Source organism: Leptonychotes weddellii, chromosome 7 (genome assembly GCF_054177405.1).
Source record: "Leptonychotes weddellii isolate Sample4059 chromosome 7, ASM5417740v2, whole genome shotgun sequence".
NCBI classification, from domain to species: domain Eukaryota; kingdom Metazoa; phylum Chordata; class Mammalia; order Carnivora; family Phocidae; genus Leptonychotes; species Leptonychotes weddellii.
This window is the reverse complement of record NC_138375.1, coordinates 23,684,466-23,700,279: the sequence shown is the minus strand read 5'-3', so window position 1 is coordinate 23,700,279 and position 15,814 is coordinate 23,684,466. Positions and strand designations below refer to the sequence as shown.

Here is a 15,814-nt window from a genome sequence, read left to right as displayed (position 1 = left end):
CCTGATGCGGGACTCGATCCAGGGACTCCAGGATCATGACCTGAGCCGAAGGCAGTCGCTTAACCAACTGAGCCACCCAGGCGCCCCTCACTGATAGCATTTTTAAGTTCTGCCAATTCAGCTTTCATTTCTGCCCTTAGAGACTCTATGTTGTCATAGAGTCATAATTGTCATAATTGATTCCTCCGTTCTAGCCATTGTCTTCACAATTGCCACCCTGAATTCCAACTGCGACATCTTGGTTATATCTGTGTCCATTTGTAGATCTATGGCAGAAGTCACAGTCTCTGAGTCTTTCCTATTTTGGGGTTCCTCCTCCTAGTCATTCTGTTGATGGGTGGTTGAGGGAATGTACAGAGTCCAAATTATTGACCACAACCCAAGCAAGATGCACCTGTTTTATAGGGACTTTAGGGTTGCTAGCCTCTTGTTCTCTCAGCCTGTCTTCTGTGCTGTTTACTCAGGCAACCCTGTTTGGGCAGAGTTGCCCTGCCCCCTGTGGTGGGGGATGGGCTTAGTGAAAACTGGTTTTGGGGGGCTTTTGTTCTCTGGCAGCTTTCCCTGGCAGCTTTCTGCATCTCTTCAGAGAATCAGAGCAGAAGAGATCATTTCCAACCCTCTGCCTCAGAGCAGAGAGATCACAGTCTGTTCTTCTGTGAGCTCTCCAGGCCACACTATCTCCATTTCTGTCTGTGCTGCTATAAACTGCAGTGTCCTAGGCTGTGCACCCCTCAGCAGCACTCCCAGTCCTTGTCTCCAGGTTGGGGCACATCTCTGCCCTTTGTGCTTCTAAAACCACCAGCCACCCCAATTCATACGCGCGGCCCCACCATTCTGGGTTTCAGTCCAGGGGGCCGCCCTAAAGTCCTGTCCCCGTTGCTGCCGGTCTACAAGTCTGTGCCCTGTCCCCAGTGCAGGAGGCCATCACTCACCATCGGTGTAGAATCCCCACAGCTCCCTCCCCCTTCCCTTTATCCTCCGATATCTGCCCTCGGAATCTATGGATTTCCCTCTTAGAATTGCTTTTGCTGCTTCCCACAAGTTCCAGTATGTTGTGTTTCCATTTTCATTTGTCTCAAGAAACTTTATTTTCCAGGTGCCTGGTTGGCTCAGTCAGTTAAACATCTGCCTTCAGCTCAGGTCATGATACTAGGGTCCTGGGATTGAGCCCCACCTCGGGCTTCCTGCTCAGTAGGGAATCTGCTTCTCCTTCTTTCTCTGTGCTTTCTCATTCTCTCTCTCTCTCTCTCTCTTTCTCAAATAAATAAATAAAAACTTTTTAGAAAAGAAACTTTATTTCCCTTTTAGTTTTTTGGGGGGGTGTTTTTTGATCCATTGGTTGTTCAGGAGAGTGTTGTTTAATTGCCAGAAGTTCATACATTTTTCAATTTTCTTCTTGTTCTTTTCTAGATTCATGCCATTGTGGTCAGAGAAATGCTTGGTGTGATTTCAATCCTCTTTAATTTGCTAAGACTTGTTTTATAGCCCAACATATGAACTATCCTAGAAAATTTTCTATGTGTTCTTGAGAAGAATGTATATTCTGCTATTGTGGGGTAGAATGTTCTATATGTATTCTGCTATTGCTGGATAAAATGTTCTATATATGTCTGTTAGGTCCGTTTGATCTATAGTATTGCTCAAATTAGCTATTTCCATATTGATGATCTTTTCATTTTTGAGAGTGGGGTATTAAAGTCCTCAACAATCATTATATTACTGTTTATTTCTCCTTTTAGCTCTGTTAATTTTGCTTTATATATTTAGGTGCTCAGATGTTAGGTGCATTAATATTTATAATTGTTATTTCTTCTTTATGTCTTGACCACTTTATCATTTTATAATGACCTTCTTTGTCCCTTTTTGTCATTTTTAATTTAAAGTCTATTTTGTCTGATGTAAGTAGAACTACCCCTGCTTTCTTGTGGTTACCATTTGCTTGAAATTTTTTTTTTTTTTAATCCCTTTACCTTCAGTCTATGTATGCTTTCTGGCTAAAGTGAGTCTCTTGTAAACAGCATATGGTCAGATCATCATTTTTTAATCCATTTGGACATTCTGTGTCTTTTAATTGGAGAATTTAATCTGTTTGTATTTAAGGTATTATTGATAGGTAAGGGCTTACTGTTGCCATTTTGTTAATCATTTTATTGTCTTTTTGTTGATTCACTGTTTCTTGTTTCTTATTCTGCTATCTTTTTTGTGTGTTTTGATGTCTCTTGATATCAGCATACTTTAACTTCTTTATCATATTCTTTCATCTAATCACTACAGGATATTCCCTTGGGGTTACTGTTAGGCTTACATAAAATATCTTAAACTTATTACACCCTATTTTAAATTTATAACAATTTAATTTTTAATAGAACTTAGGGGCGCCTGGGTGGCTCAGTCAATTAAACGTCTGCCTTCAACTCAGGTCATGATCTCAGGGTCCTGGGATTGAGCCCCATGTTGGGTTTCCCTGCTTAGCAGGGAGACTGCTTTTCCCTCTGCCCCTCCCCTGCTTGTGCTCTCTCTCTCTCTTTCAAATAAGTAAATAAAATCTTTTAAAAAAATAAAATTTGTAAATTTTACATTCTTACTTCTCCTCTCCCTCACCTTTTAAGTTATTGCTGTTATAATGTACATGGTTTTTACATTGTCTTAACTTATAACAGATTATTGTAGTTATGGTTATTTTTATTACATTTATTTTAACTTTTAAACTAGAGTTGGAAGTGAATATGTATTCTGTGATTGCTGGATAGCAGTCCTATATTGCAGAATCTAACTATGATTACATATTTAGCATTACTAGTGAGATTTATGCTACCTTTTTATGTTTCTTTGATGTTAATTAGCATTATTTTACTTCTACTCCAAGAGCGCTCTTTGGCACTTCATTAAAGGTAGATCTGGTGGTAATGAATTCTCTCAGCATTTGTTTGTTGAGGAAAGTCTTTATCCCTCCTTTGTTTCTGAAGGACAACCTCACCGGGTATAGAATTCTTGGTTGACAGTAGTTTTTTTCAATATTTTGAATATGTCCTCTCATTCTCTTCTAGCCTAAAAGTTTTCTGTTAAGAAATCCACCAATAGTGTTATGGGGGATTTCTTGTATGTAACTTTTCTCTTTTCTCTTGCTGCTCTTAAAATTCTTTTTTTGGTCTTTGACTTTTGACAATTTAATTATAATGTGTCTTGGTGTAGCTCTATTCAAGTTCAACCTATTTGGGGTCCTTTAAGCTGCATGGATCTGGATTTCCATTTTTCTCCCCAGGTTCAGGAAATCTGCAGCTGTTATTACTTTACACATAATTTCTGTCACTTTCTTTTTCTCTTCTTTTTCTGAAATTCCCTTAATGCAAATATTGTTTCTTTTCATTATTTCCTACAATTGCCATTGGAAATTACCCAGTCAGAGGAGAAAAAAAAAAATGAAAAAGAGTGAATTTCCTCCTCTGACTGGGTAATTTCCAATGACCTATCCTCCAGGTTGCTAGTGATTCTTTTTTGCATTGTCAACTCTACTTTTGAAACTCTCTATTGAATTCTCCAGTTAGGTTATTATATTTTTCAACTCTAGGTTTTCGGGCTTTTTTGTTTGCCTGATGATTGCTATTTTCTTGTCAAACTTCTCATTTTGTTCATGCATTGTTTTCCTAAGTTCATTTTGTTGTCTGGCTGTGCTATCTTGTTGTTTGCTAAATTTCCTTAAGAGGATTATTCTGAATTCTTTATCTGATAGTTCATAGATCTTCATTTCTTTAGGATAGGTTATTGTAGCTTTACTAGATTCCTTTGGTAGTGTCATATTTACCTGATTTTTCATGATCCTTGATTCCTTACACTGGTATCTGCACATTTGAGTAATTGGACTCCTCTTCCAGAAGTTATAGGTTTGCTTTGGCAGAGACTGTTCTTCAGTCAGCTCAGTTTGGGTTTCTGGGTATGTCTGCTGGTAATGTCCTTGGGCAGGTGGAACCTACTATTATGGTCTATTTTTGGATGAGGCAACTGTTTGAGCTCAGAGGACAGGAATGGGGGGTGTGCCTCTGGCTCAGAACAGTTGGATAGGACTGCTGGCTTTGTTCCCTATGCAAGTGAGGCTGTGAAATAGGCTCTGTGGTTGTCTGGATTCTCTGGTCAGGTTTAGTAGATGATTGAGACTAAATACTATATTCAGTAATAGATAGGGCTATGAATTAGCTTTACTGACCTGGCAGGGCAACAAGATGGGATCCAGGGCCTATACAGCTTGTTGTTTGGAGACCTGAATCAGGCCAGAGTGTGCACTGAATTTCCTGAGTCAGGTGAGGCCACTGGTTTTGCTATGTAGACAGGGTGGGCCACATGCTGTATCCTTTGTTCAAGTGCCATTGTATGAAGGGCTGTTGAATAGACTATGCAGTTTTATATATGCTCTAGTTAGTTTTTCTGGTCAAACAGGTTGAAGGCTATATTCAGCAATGAGAGGGGCTATGAATTAGGTTCCCTGCCTGGGTACAGAAAGAGAAGCAACTTTAAAGCCAGTAAACCTCTTTGTTGTCTTAACTCAAACCAGCCCATACCCCAAGTTCCATGGCTGAACAGAGCCACTAGCTTTGCTTTGCAAACTATTGGCTCTGCCTGCCCTTCTTTAGGAACACCTCTGGGCTACACCATTTGCAGAAGTTGTGGCCAACCCTACTTTATGGACAAATGGGGCCAGAAGACACTCCCCACAGTGAGTGGGGCTGTGTCTCAACCCCCTTGCCTAGATGGGAGGTGAAGGGGCTGATCCAGGCTACTTTCAACTTTCCAAATAGTATCTCCAGTTGGGAGGGACCAAGAGCTTCCTTCAGCATTGACTATGAATTTATTCCCCTGCCTCTACATAGCATGGGTATGCTCCACACTCAGTACTGGCTTTGCTCTGGGGGCAATCAGTTCTCCTCTCCTGCCACTCAGCTGGAGAGTCACTGGGCTGCATAGCTTCCAGGACTTGTCGCCAGCCCTCCCAGTCAGATGGGACAAGAAGACAGTCTCCACAGTGGATGAGGCTGTGTCAGCTCTTTTGCCTAAGCAGGAAGGGTCAGGGTTGCTCCAGACTACTGTTAGTTTCCCAAAACATCTTTCTCTTTGGGGTGGGGATAGGAGCTACCCTCAACCTTAGCTATGAACTAATCCACCTACCTGTGTGTAGCATAAGAACCCTCCACACCCCATACTCATTTTGTTTTAGGGGCAATCAGCTCTGCCCCTCTACTCAGCTGCAGCACCACTGGGCTATACAGCTGCCAGGAGTTGTTGCCAGTGCTTCTGGTCAGATGTGGCTAGAAGACATTCTCCACAGTGGGTGGGACTGTGTTGCTACTCCTTGCCTGGGTGTGGGCAAACTGGGCTCTGGGGCCGGGAAAGATCTGAATCAGGCCGAGTTCCCTGCCAAGTTCCCTGGTCATAGTTCACCCCCAACTGCTTCTGCAGATGAGCAAAACTGCTGGTTAGGATTACTACTTGGGCACTGCAGGTATGAATTTGGTCTGCCAAGATTTGTATGCTGGTTGCAAGTCCTTTCCCTTTCTCCATCACAGTCTGATTACCAGTGGTTGAGCCCCACAGATTCTCCTGCGATCTTCATGGTGTGAGATAGAGTGGGGACTCCCACAAAATGGCCCAAATGTTGGGAGAGCGGAAGTGATTGTCTCCCCTACCCCAGGTTCTCTTTTCCCACTGGAGGAACCAGAGGCTCAGGGGAAACATCTCCTCTTACCCTTCTAATGCAATCTGTCTTGGTCTCTATTGTGCTTCAGTCTCACCTCTGTATTCTAGGATTCTCTGAGTGGTGTCTTGTTCTTGAATAGTTGTTAATCTGTTCTTGTCAGGAACAGCCTATTTCACCATCTTGGTGACATCACTCCATGTCTGTCCTTTTTATAAGCACACAGTGATTTTCCATATATTGTCTCATTTGACCATATAAGTTCTGTAAATGATAAAGACAACATACAATAATGGTTAGGGGCATAGGCTTTACAGTAAAGCTGAAATATTACCTCTGACTAGTTGTGTGAACTTGAGCAAATTTTTTAACATTTCTGGGCTCAGTTTACTCATTGTAAACAAATAAGAATACTATTGCTTACCCCATATAATATTAAGAGAGTTAGACAAGGAGAAATGCTTGGTAATAGGGACTACATCTGCTGATGCTGAGATTTAGTTATATCTATACATGTAAATTTGGTCAATATATACACTGGCTTCAAGCAGTGTGGCTTTTTCACTCACACATATATTTTGGGATTCTAGGCATGTTGGTACAAAGAGATTGGCCTTTTAAACAACCATATAATATTTCTTAGTATAAATGTTCCACACTGGTTTTGTGTGTCTGTGTTTATGTTTTTGCTTTTGCCTTTATTTTTAACTGATTCCCTAAGCATACATGGCCATTTAGGTTGCTGAAACATATTTGCTATTCTGACAATAATGCAATGAACTTATTTTTTGCCAGAAAAAGCATAATAGTTTTATTAATTTATTGTCTGTGTCTAATTTTTTCTGTGTATTCTTTTATATTATAATAATTTTGTACTATTTTTTATTATGTTATGTCAGTCACCATACAGTACATCATTAGTTTTCGATGTAGTGTTCAACGATTCATTAGTTGTGTATAACAGCCAGTGCTCATCACACCATATGCCCTCCTTAATACCCGTCACCAGGCTAAACCATCCTCCCACCCCTTCCCCTCTGAAACCCTCAGATTGTTTCCCAGAGTCCATAGTCTCTCATGGTCCATCTCTCCCTCTGATTCCCACCCCCGTCAGTTTTCCTTTCCTTCCCCTAATGTCCTCTGTGCTAATCCTTATGTTCCAAATATGAGTGAAACCACATAATTGTCTTTCTCTGCTTGACTTCTTTCACTTAGCATAATCCCCTCCAGTTCCATCTATGTCGATGCAAATTGTGGGTATTCATCCTTTCTGATGGCTGAGTAGTATTCCATTGTATATATGAACCCCATCTTCTTTATCCATTCTTCTGTTGAAGGGCATCTTGGCTTCTTCCACAGTTTGGCTATTGTGGACATTGCTGCTATGAACATTGGGGTGCATGTGCCCCTTCTTTTCACTACATCTGTATCTTTGGGGTAAATACTTAGTAGTGCAATTACTGGGTCATAGGGTAGCTCTATTTTTAATATTTTGAGGCACCTCAGTACTGTTTTCCAAAGTGACTATACCCACTTGCATTCCCACCAACACTGTAAGAGGGTTCCCCTTTCTCCACGACCTCTTCAACATTTGTTGTTTCTTGCCTTGTCAAGTTTGGCCATTCTAACTGGTGTAAGGTGATATCTCAATGTGGTTTTGATTTAGATTTCCCTGATGGCTAATGATGTTGAACAATTTTTCATATATCTGTTAGCCATTTGTATGTCTTCTTTGGAGAAGTGTCTGTTCGTGTCTTCTGCCCACTTTTTGACTTGATTATTTGTTTTTTGGATGTTGAGTTTGAGAAGTTCTTTATAGATCTTGGATACCAGCCCTTTATCTGTAGTGTCATTTGCAAATATCTTCTCCCATTCTGTGGGTTGCCTCTTAGTTTTGTTGATTGTTTCCTTGGCTGTGCAGAAGCTTTTTATCTTGATGAAGTCCTAATAGTTCATTTTTGCTTTTGTTTCACTAGCCTTTGGAGATGTATCTCGAAAGAAGTTGCTGTGGCCGATGTTGAAGAGGTTACTGCCTATGTTCTCTTCTAGGATTTTGAGGGATTCCTGTCTCACATTGAGCTCTTTCATCCATTTAGAGTTAATCTTTGTGTATGGTGTAAGAGAATGGTCAAGTTTCATTCTTCTGTATATAGCTATCCAATTTTCCCAGCACCATTCATTGAAGAGACTGTCTTTTTCCATTGGATATTTTTTCCTGATTTGTCAAAGATTAGTTGAGCATAGAGTTGAGGGTCCATGTCTGGGCTCTCTATTCTGTTCCATTGATTTATGTGTCTGTTTTTGTGCCAATACCATGATGTTTTGGTAATCACAGCTTTGTAATACAGCATGAAATCAGGCAACGTGATGCCCCCAGCTTTGTTTTCTTTTTCAACATTTCCTTGGCACTTCAGGGTCTTTTCTGGTTCCATACAGATTTTAAGATTGTGTTCCAGCTCTTTGAAAAATGCCAATGGTATTTTGATAGGATGGCATTGAAAGTAATTTATTTCTTATACATATTCCTTACACATTTGTGCTAGCATTTACTAGGGTAGATGCCAGCAAGTAAATTTCTGGGATGTAAGGTATCCACACTTTTAGTTTCAATAGATAATACCAAATTGCTTTCCAGAAAGACTCTCCAAAAATTCATTTCACCTCATCTTTGACAATATGTCAAATATCATAAAATTATCAAAAGTTCTTACACTGAACATTCAACAAACCAGGAATAGAAGGAAGGTACCTCAACATAATAATAGCCATTTATGGAAAGCCCACAGCTAATATCATACTCAACAGTGAAAGACTAAAACTTTTCCTCTAAGAAAGCAAGACAAGGATATTTCCATTCAACACAGTGTTGGAAACCCTAATCAGAGCTATTAAGCAAGAGAAAGAAATAAAAGGCATCCAAATTGGAAAGGAAGAAGTAAAATTATCTCTGTTCACAGATGATATGATCTTATGTAGAAAATCCTAAATAATCCTCAAAAAACCCTGAAGATTCCACACACAAAAAATAATAAACTAATAAGCAAATTCAGCAAAGTTTCAGGATACAAAGTCAATACACAAAAAATTAGTTTCATTTCTATATAATAACAATGAATAATCTGAAAAGGAAGTTAAGAAAATAATTCCACTTATGATAGCATCAAAAAGAATAAAATACTTAGGAAAAAACTTAATCAAGGAAGTGAAAGACTTTTATACACCAAAAAGTACAAAACATTGTTGAAAGAAATTAAAGAAGATACAAATAAATGGAAAGGCATCCTGTGTTCACAGATTGGAAAATTTAGTATTCTTAAAATGTTCATACTACCCAAAATGATTCACAGTCAATGCAATCTCTATCAAAATCCCAATGACACTTTTTACAGAAATGGAAAAATTCACCCTAAAATTCATATGGGGTCTCAAGGGACCCAGAATAGTCAAAAAATTTTTTGAAAAAGAAAAACAAAGTTGAAAGACTTAAATTTCTAATTTCAAAACACATTACAAAGCTATAGTAATCAAAGCAGTATGGCACTGGCATAAAAACAGACCAATCGAATAGAATAGAAAGCCCAGAAATAAACCCTCTCATATGGTTAAATAATCTTTGACCAAAGTGCCAAGAGCACTCAATGAGGAAAAGACAATCTCTTCAATAAATGGTATGAGGAAAATTGAATACCCACATGCAAAAGGATAAAGTTGGACCCCTATCTCTTTTTTTAATTAGTTTCAGGAGTAGAATCTAGTGATTCATCAGTTGCATATAACATCCAGTACTCACTATATCAAGTGTCCTCCTTAATGCCCATCACCTAATTATCCCTTCCCCCCACACCTCCTCTCCAGCAACCCTCAGTTTGTTTCCTAGAGTTCAACATCTCTTATGGTTTGCCTCCTACTCAATTTTCATCTTATTTTATTTTTCCTTCTCTTTCCCTATGCTCATCTGTTTTGTTTCTTAAATTCCAAATATGAGTGAAATCATATGGTATTTGTCTTTCTCTGACTGACTTTTTTTGTTTAGCATAATACCTCTAGTTCCATCCACATTGTGCAAATGGCAAGATTTCATTCTTTTTGATGGCAGAAGAAAGTCTCCTCAACAAATGGACCTTATCTTAAACCATACATAAAAATTAACTCAAAACAGTAAAGACCTAAACAAAAGACCTAAAGTTATAAAATTCCTAGAAGAAAATTTAAAGGGAAATCCTCATGGCATTGGACTTGGCAATGATTTCTTGGATATGACAACAAAAGCACATGCAACAAAAGCAAAAATAGACAAACGGGACTACATCAACTTAAAAACTTTGTGCATCAAAGGATACAATCAACAGAGTGAAAAAGCAACTTACAAAAAGGAAGAAAATAATTGCAAATCATACACCATATAAGGAGTTAATATCCAGAATACATAACTAACTCCTACAATTCAACAAAAGATCAAATCACCCAATTTGAAAATGACAATATGATTCCATTTATATGAAGCACTTAGAGTAGTCAAAATCCTAGAGACAAAAAAATAGAATGGTGGTTGCCAAGGAGTATGGGAGGGAAGAATGGGGCGTTATTGTTTAATGGGTATAGAGTTTAAGATTTTCAAAATGAAAGGAGTTTTGAAGATGGAAGGTGGCAATGGTACCACACAATATGAATGTACTTTATACCACTGAACTATATGCTTTAAAATGTTAATTTTGTTATGTGTATTTCAACAAAATAAAAAGGGGTTGAGCAAAGGACTTGAATAGACACTTTTAGTTATACAGATGACTGATAAGCATGTGAAAAGATTGAAAAGATGCTCAATATTACTAATCATCAGAGAAGTGCAAATCAAAGCCACAATGAGATATCGACTCACACCCATAGGATAGTTACTATTTAAAAAAAACAAGCAAAAAACAGAAAATAACAAGGTTTGATTAGGATGTGGAGAAATTGGAACCCTGTGCACTATTGGTCAGAATGTAAAATGGTGCAGCTGCTATGGAAACAGGATGGAATTTCCTCAAAAATTTAAAAATAGAACTATCATATCATCTGGCCATCTCACTTCTGGGTATATAACCAAAAGAATCGAAAGCAGGGTCTCAAAGAGATAGTTGCAAACTCATTCATAGCAGCACTATTTACAGTAGCCAAGAGGTGGAAGCAACCCAAGTGTCCATCAATAGATAAATGGAGAAACCAAATGTGGATTCAATGGAATATTATCCAGCCTTAAAAAGGAGGGAAATCCTGTCACATGCTAGAACATGAATAAACCTCGAGGACATTGTACTAAGTAAAATAAGCCAGTTACCAAAAAACAAACACTGTATCATTTAACTTATATGAAGCATCTAAAGTAAAAAAAAAAAAAAATTTAATGATAATGAAAAATACTTTTTAGATTGTTACCAATCTGATAAATGGAAAGATTTTTTGGTGCTTCACTAGTGAGGCTAAGTATCTTTTTATATGTTTATTGACCATTTGTAGCACTTCTCTGTATTTCCTGTCCACAGTCTTTGCCCATTTTTCTTCTGGTTGGTTTTTTTTTTTTTTTTTTTTTCTTATTGACCTATAAATGTTTTCAATATGTTCTGGAAGCTAATTCTTTATCTCTTAAATGTATGGCAGATTTTTTCTTCCAATTTTTCTCTTGCCTTTTGACTTTGCCTATAATGAATTTCCTTTTTTTTTTTTATTGTGGTAAAAAAACAACAGATAACATAAAATTTACCATTTTAATCACTTTTATGTGTATGGTTCAGTGCTAGTAAATGTATTCATTTTGTTGAGCAACTATCACCACCATCCATCCCCATGACTCTTTTCATCTTCTAAAACTAAAACTGTATGCCTATTTAACAATCAGTCCCATTTTCCCCTCCTCCTAGCTCCTAGTAATCATCATTATACATTTGGTCTTTATGGTTTTGACTACACTAAGTACCTCATATAAGTGGAATAACACAATAATAGACTTTCACTTTTTGTGACTGGTTGATTTCCTTTAGCATAATGTCCTTGAGGTTCATCCATGTTGCAACGTGTCAAAATTTTATTGTTTTTTAAGGCTGAATTATATTCCATTGTATGTATGTGCCACATTTTGCTTATCCATTCATCCACAGATGGGCACTTGGATTGCTTCCATATTTTAGCTGTTGTGAAAAATACTATTTTGAACATGGGTATACAGATATCTCTTTGAGACCCTACTTTTAGTACACCCAGAAGTGGAATTACTGGATCATATATAATTCTGTTTTTAATTTTTTGAGGAACCATCATACTATTTTTCATAGTAGCTGTGCCATTTTACATTTCCAACAACAGTGCACAAGGTAAAGTTCAAATTTATTCACTTTCTCATCACCCTCATTGTTTTGTTTTTTAGATAATAGTCATCCTAATGGATGTGATGTGGTATCTAATTGTAGTTTTGATTTGCATTTCTCTGATGATTAGTGATGTTGAATCTCTTTTCATGTGCTTATTTGCCATTCATTTATCTTTTTTGGAGAAACATTATGACCCAGGCCAGCTACTCACTGAATTCACAGGGCTTCCCCCATTCTGTCATGGCTGGCAATGTTAAGCCCCAGGGACAGAATCTAAAGCCACATTGAGCCCACACACATTCAGCAGACACAGGTGGATTTTTATCTTGGCAAATCTGAAATGTCAATTTGTAGACTAAGGCTGAAAATCTCTAAAATTCTTAAAGCCACACACTGCTAGTAAGGTGGTTAAGGTGACAATACAAGCTCTTGGTATTGTCTTTTCCCCATGAAGTTAATAAGACTCGTATGTTAAGTGATGTCTTCTTAGGGATGCAGGAGTGGAGTGTTTTGTGGGGTTTTGGGTTTTGGTTTTTTTGTTGTTTTTTTGGTTTTGTGTTTGTTTTTTATTGGATTTTTTGTTTTGTTTTGTTTTGTTTTGTTTTTTTGAGAAATGTTTATTCAAGTCCCATTGCCCATTTTTGAATTGAGTTCTTTGATTTTTTGTTGTTGAGTTTTAGGAGTTCTCTATATATTCTGGATATTTTCTCCCAATCTTTCTTTGGCCTTTTGACTTTGCCAATAATAGTTTTTGATATATGAAAATTTTCATTTTTATTTAGTCAAGTGGATTATTTTCCTTGTACTTAGTTTATTTTGTGTCTTGTTTCAGAAAATCATTTCTACACCTAGAAAAAATATATTCTCTTGTATTTTCTGCTTATGGTTTTAGGTGGAGTTTTTTCATATTTATATCTTTAATGGATCTGGGATTTATTTTTGTGAATGATTTAGTTGGGGATCAAATTTCTTTTTTCCAAATGGATAGCCTGGTCTCCAAAACTCAGCTAATAACTAGCTTTTCCTTTCTTTACCACTTTGAAATGCCATGTTGATTATATTATAAATTCTTACAGATTTTTAAAAATTAAAGTATAGGGGTGACTGGGTGGCTCCGTTAGTTAAGTGTCTGCCTTTGGCTCATGTCATGATCACAGGGTCCTGGGATCTAGCCCCCGGAGGGATCACTGCTCAGTGAGGAGTCTGCTTCTCCTTCTCACTCTCCCTTTGTGTGCTCTCTCTTTGTCTCTATCTCTGTCTCTCTCAAATAAATAAAAATCTTAAAAACTTGTTTAAAAATTTAAAAATTAAAGTATAGTTTATATACAATGTTATATTAGTTCTAGGTGTACAACATAGTAATTTGACTATTCTATACATTGCCATGCTCACCACAATAAGTGTAGTAACCATCTGTCAGCATACATTATTACAGTATTATTAACTATATTCCCTATGCTGTACTTTTCATCTAACTGGAAGTTTATACCTCTTAATCCCTTTTACCTACTTTGCCCATGCACCCCCCTCAGCTACCTCCCCTCTGGCAACCACCAGTTTGTTCTCTGTATTTATGAGTCTGTTTCTATTTTTGTTTGTTTGTTCATTTGTTTTGTTTTTTAGATTCCACATAAAAGTGAAATCATGTGGTATTTGTCTTTCTCTGTCTTATTTCACTTAACATAACATCCTCTAGGTCCATCCATGTTGTCATAAATGGCAAGATCTCATTCTTTTTATGGCTGAGTAGTATTCCATTGTATATGTATATAAATGTGTATGTGTGAATGAATATGAATGTATACATATATATACACACACACACACCATATCTTCTTTATCCATTCATCTATTGATGGACACTTAGGTTGCTTCCATATCTTGGCTATTGTAAATAATGTTGCAATAAACATAGGGGTGCATATCTTTTCAAATTAATGTTTTCACTTTCTTTGGGTAAATACCCAATAGTGGAATTATGAGATCAAAGTGGTTGCACCAATTTACATTTCCAGCAACAGTACACAAGGGTTCCCTTTTCTCCACATCCCACAGATGTTTTTTAATTATTTCTGAATTTCCTAAATATTCCACTGATATATGTGTCCCTTTTTGTACCAATATCACACAGTTTTATTAAGTCTTTATAATATATTTTCATAAGCAGTAGAGAAAAGTCTCGTAATTTTTAGAATCAGTTTTTCAAGTGGCATAAAAATTTTTGAGGGGATTTTGATTGGGATCCCATTGATTTTATTGATTAATCTGAGAAAAATTGAAACCTTTAAGGATTAAATTATTCCATACACAAACATGATGTATTAGCTTTTTATTTCAGTTCTCCTTTCATGTTCTTCAATAAAGTTTTGTAGTTCTTTCCATAAAGTCTTGCACACTTATTTTTAGACTTACTCCTTAGCAGTTTAGAGTTGTTGCTCTAACAAATGAGATTTTTCTATTATTTTCTAGTTGATTGTTGATGGTACATATTGTTTTTTATATGTTTAACTTGCTTTCTGGCTAACTCACTATATTCCCATATTAGTTCTGTCCGGTCATTAATTATCTTGGGCTTTCTAGATGGAGGTTACTATCAAAGGTCTCCCAAGACTGTAACCAAGGTATCAATCAGCCAGGATGCATTCTCATCTGGAGGCTTACCTGGAGAAGAATCTGCTTCTAATCTCACTCAGGTTGGCAGAATTCATTTCCTTATGGCTATAGAACTGGGGGCTTAGCTTCTTGTTGGATGTCAGGTAAAGGGCCCTCCATTCATAGAGGCTGCTTCTGGTTCCTATAGGCAATCCACAAGTCCTTGCCAAGTGGGCTTTTCCAACATGGTCACTCATTTCATTAGGTCAGCAGCAAGAAGGTCTAGAGAGAGTCTGCTAGTAAGACAGAGTCATATAGAATGTAATATAATTATGGGAATGACATCCATTCATTTTTGTCATACTCTGTTAGAAATAAATCACAGGAGTCTGCTTCTCCCTCTGCCCCTCCTCCCACTCATTTTCTCAATCTGTCTCTCTCTCAAATAAATAAATTAAATTAAAAAAAAAAAGAAACTACATCTCCTTGCACCCTACTTTTTCCAGTAGCTAATACATTGACTGGCACTTAGTTGACATTTAATTCCATATTTGTTGAATGAGTGGCAAAAATGTTTGTTTTTATGAGTTGGAAACAAGCATAGAGAGAGGAGAAATGAAAGGGTTAGGAAAAGTGTAACACATGAAATACTTTTCGAGAATTCCCCCAAATAGTTGCCCTTAATTGGGAGTTTTCTATGAGTAGGCATCATTCCAGGTGCTGTATACAAATATTTTATATAATCCCTTTGACAACTTATGAAAGAAGTATTATTATCCCCATTTCACAGATGATAAAAAGATGTCTGGAGTTAAGTAATGTGCCCTCTGTCATGCAGGCTGGGGTTCAAATCTGATGAATGCCTATGTTGCCTATCCACATTCCTACACTGGGAAGTAGCAAACCGCAATATTTATGAGCCTATGTATTTTTTTTGAAAATTGAGTGAAACATGTCCATTTAAATTAAGAGGGAGGGCTGAGGACTGTAGCAAACTCAAGAGCCCAAACTCCATCTAAAGAGGATAACTTTATGACATGAGGAAATGCAGTCTATTGAGGCTAGAACTTTCAAATTTTATCATGAAAGGCTAAGAATCTGGGATTTTGTTTCTTGACTCAAATGTTGGGAACTATTTCTAAATAAAAATTTAAAAGACTCTTGGGGCGCCTGGGTGGCTCAGATGGTTAGG

General features: G+C 37.2%; 1 long non-coding RNA gene across 1 annotated transcript in view; it reads left to right on the top strand.

Annotated features, from left to right (window-relative positions):
- Positions 1-15,814, top strand: part of LOC145722542 (uncharacterized) — a 226,482-nt gene that overhangs the window by 181,389 nt on the left and 29,279 nt on the right. The window contains exon 3 of the long non-coding RNA XR_014146872.1: positions 14,611-14,723. This is a non-coding gene — a long non-coding RNA (uncharacterized LOC145722542). The remainder of the gene's footprint in view (positions 1-14,610; positions 14,724-15,814) is intronic.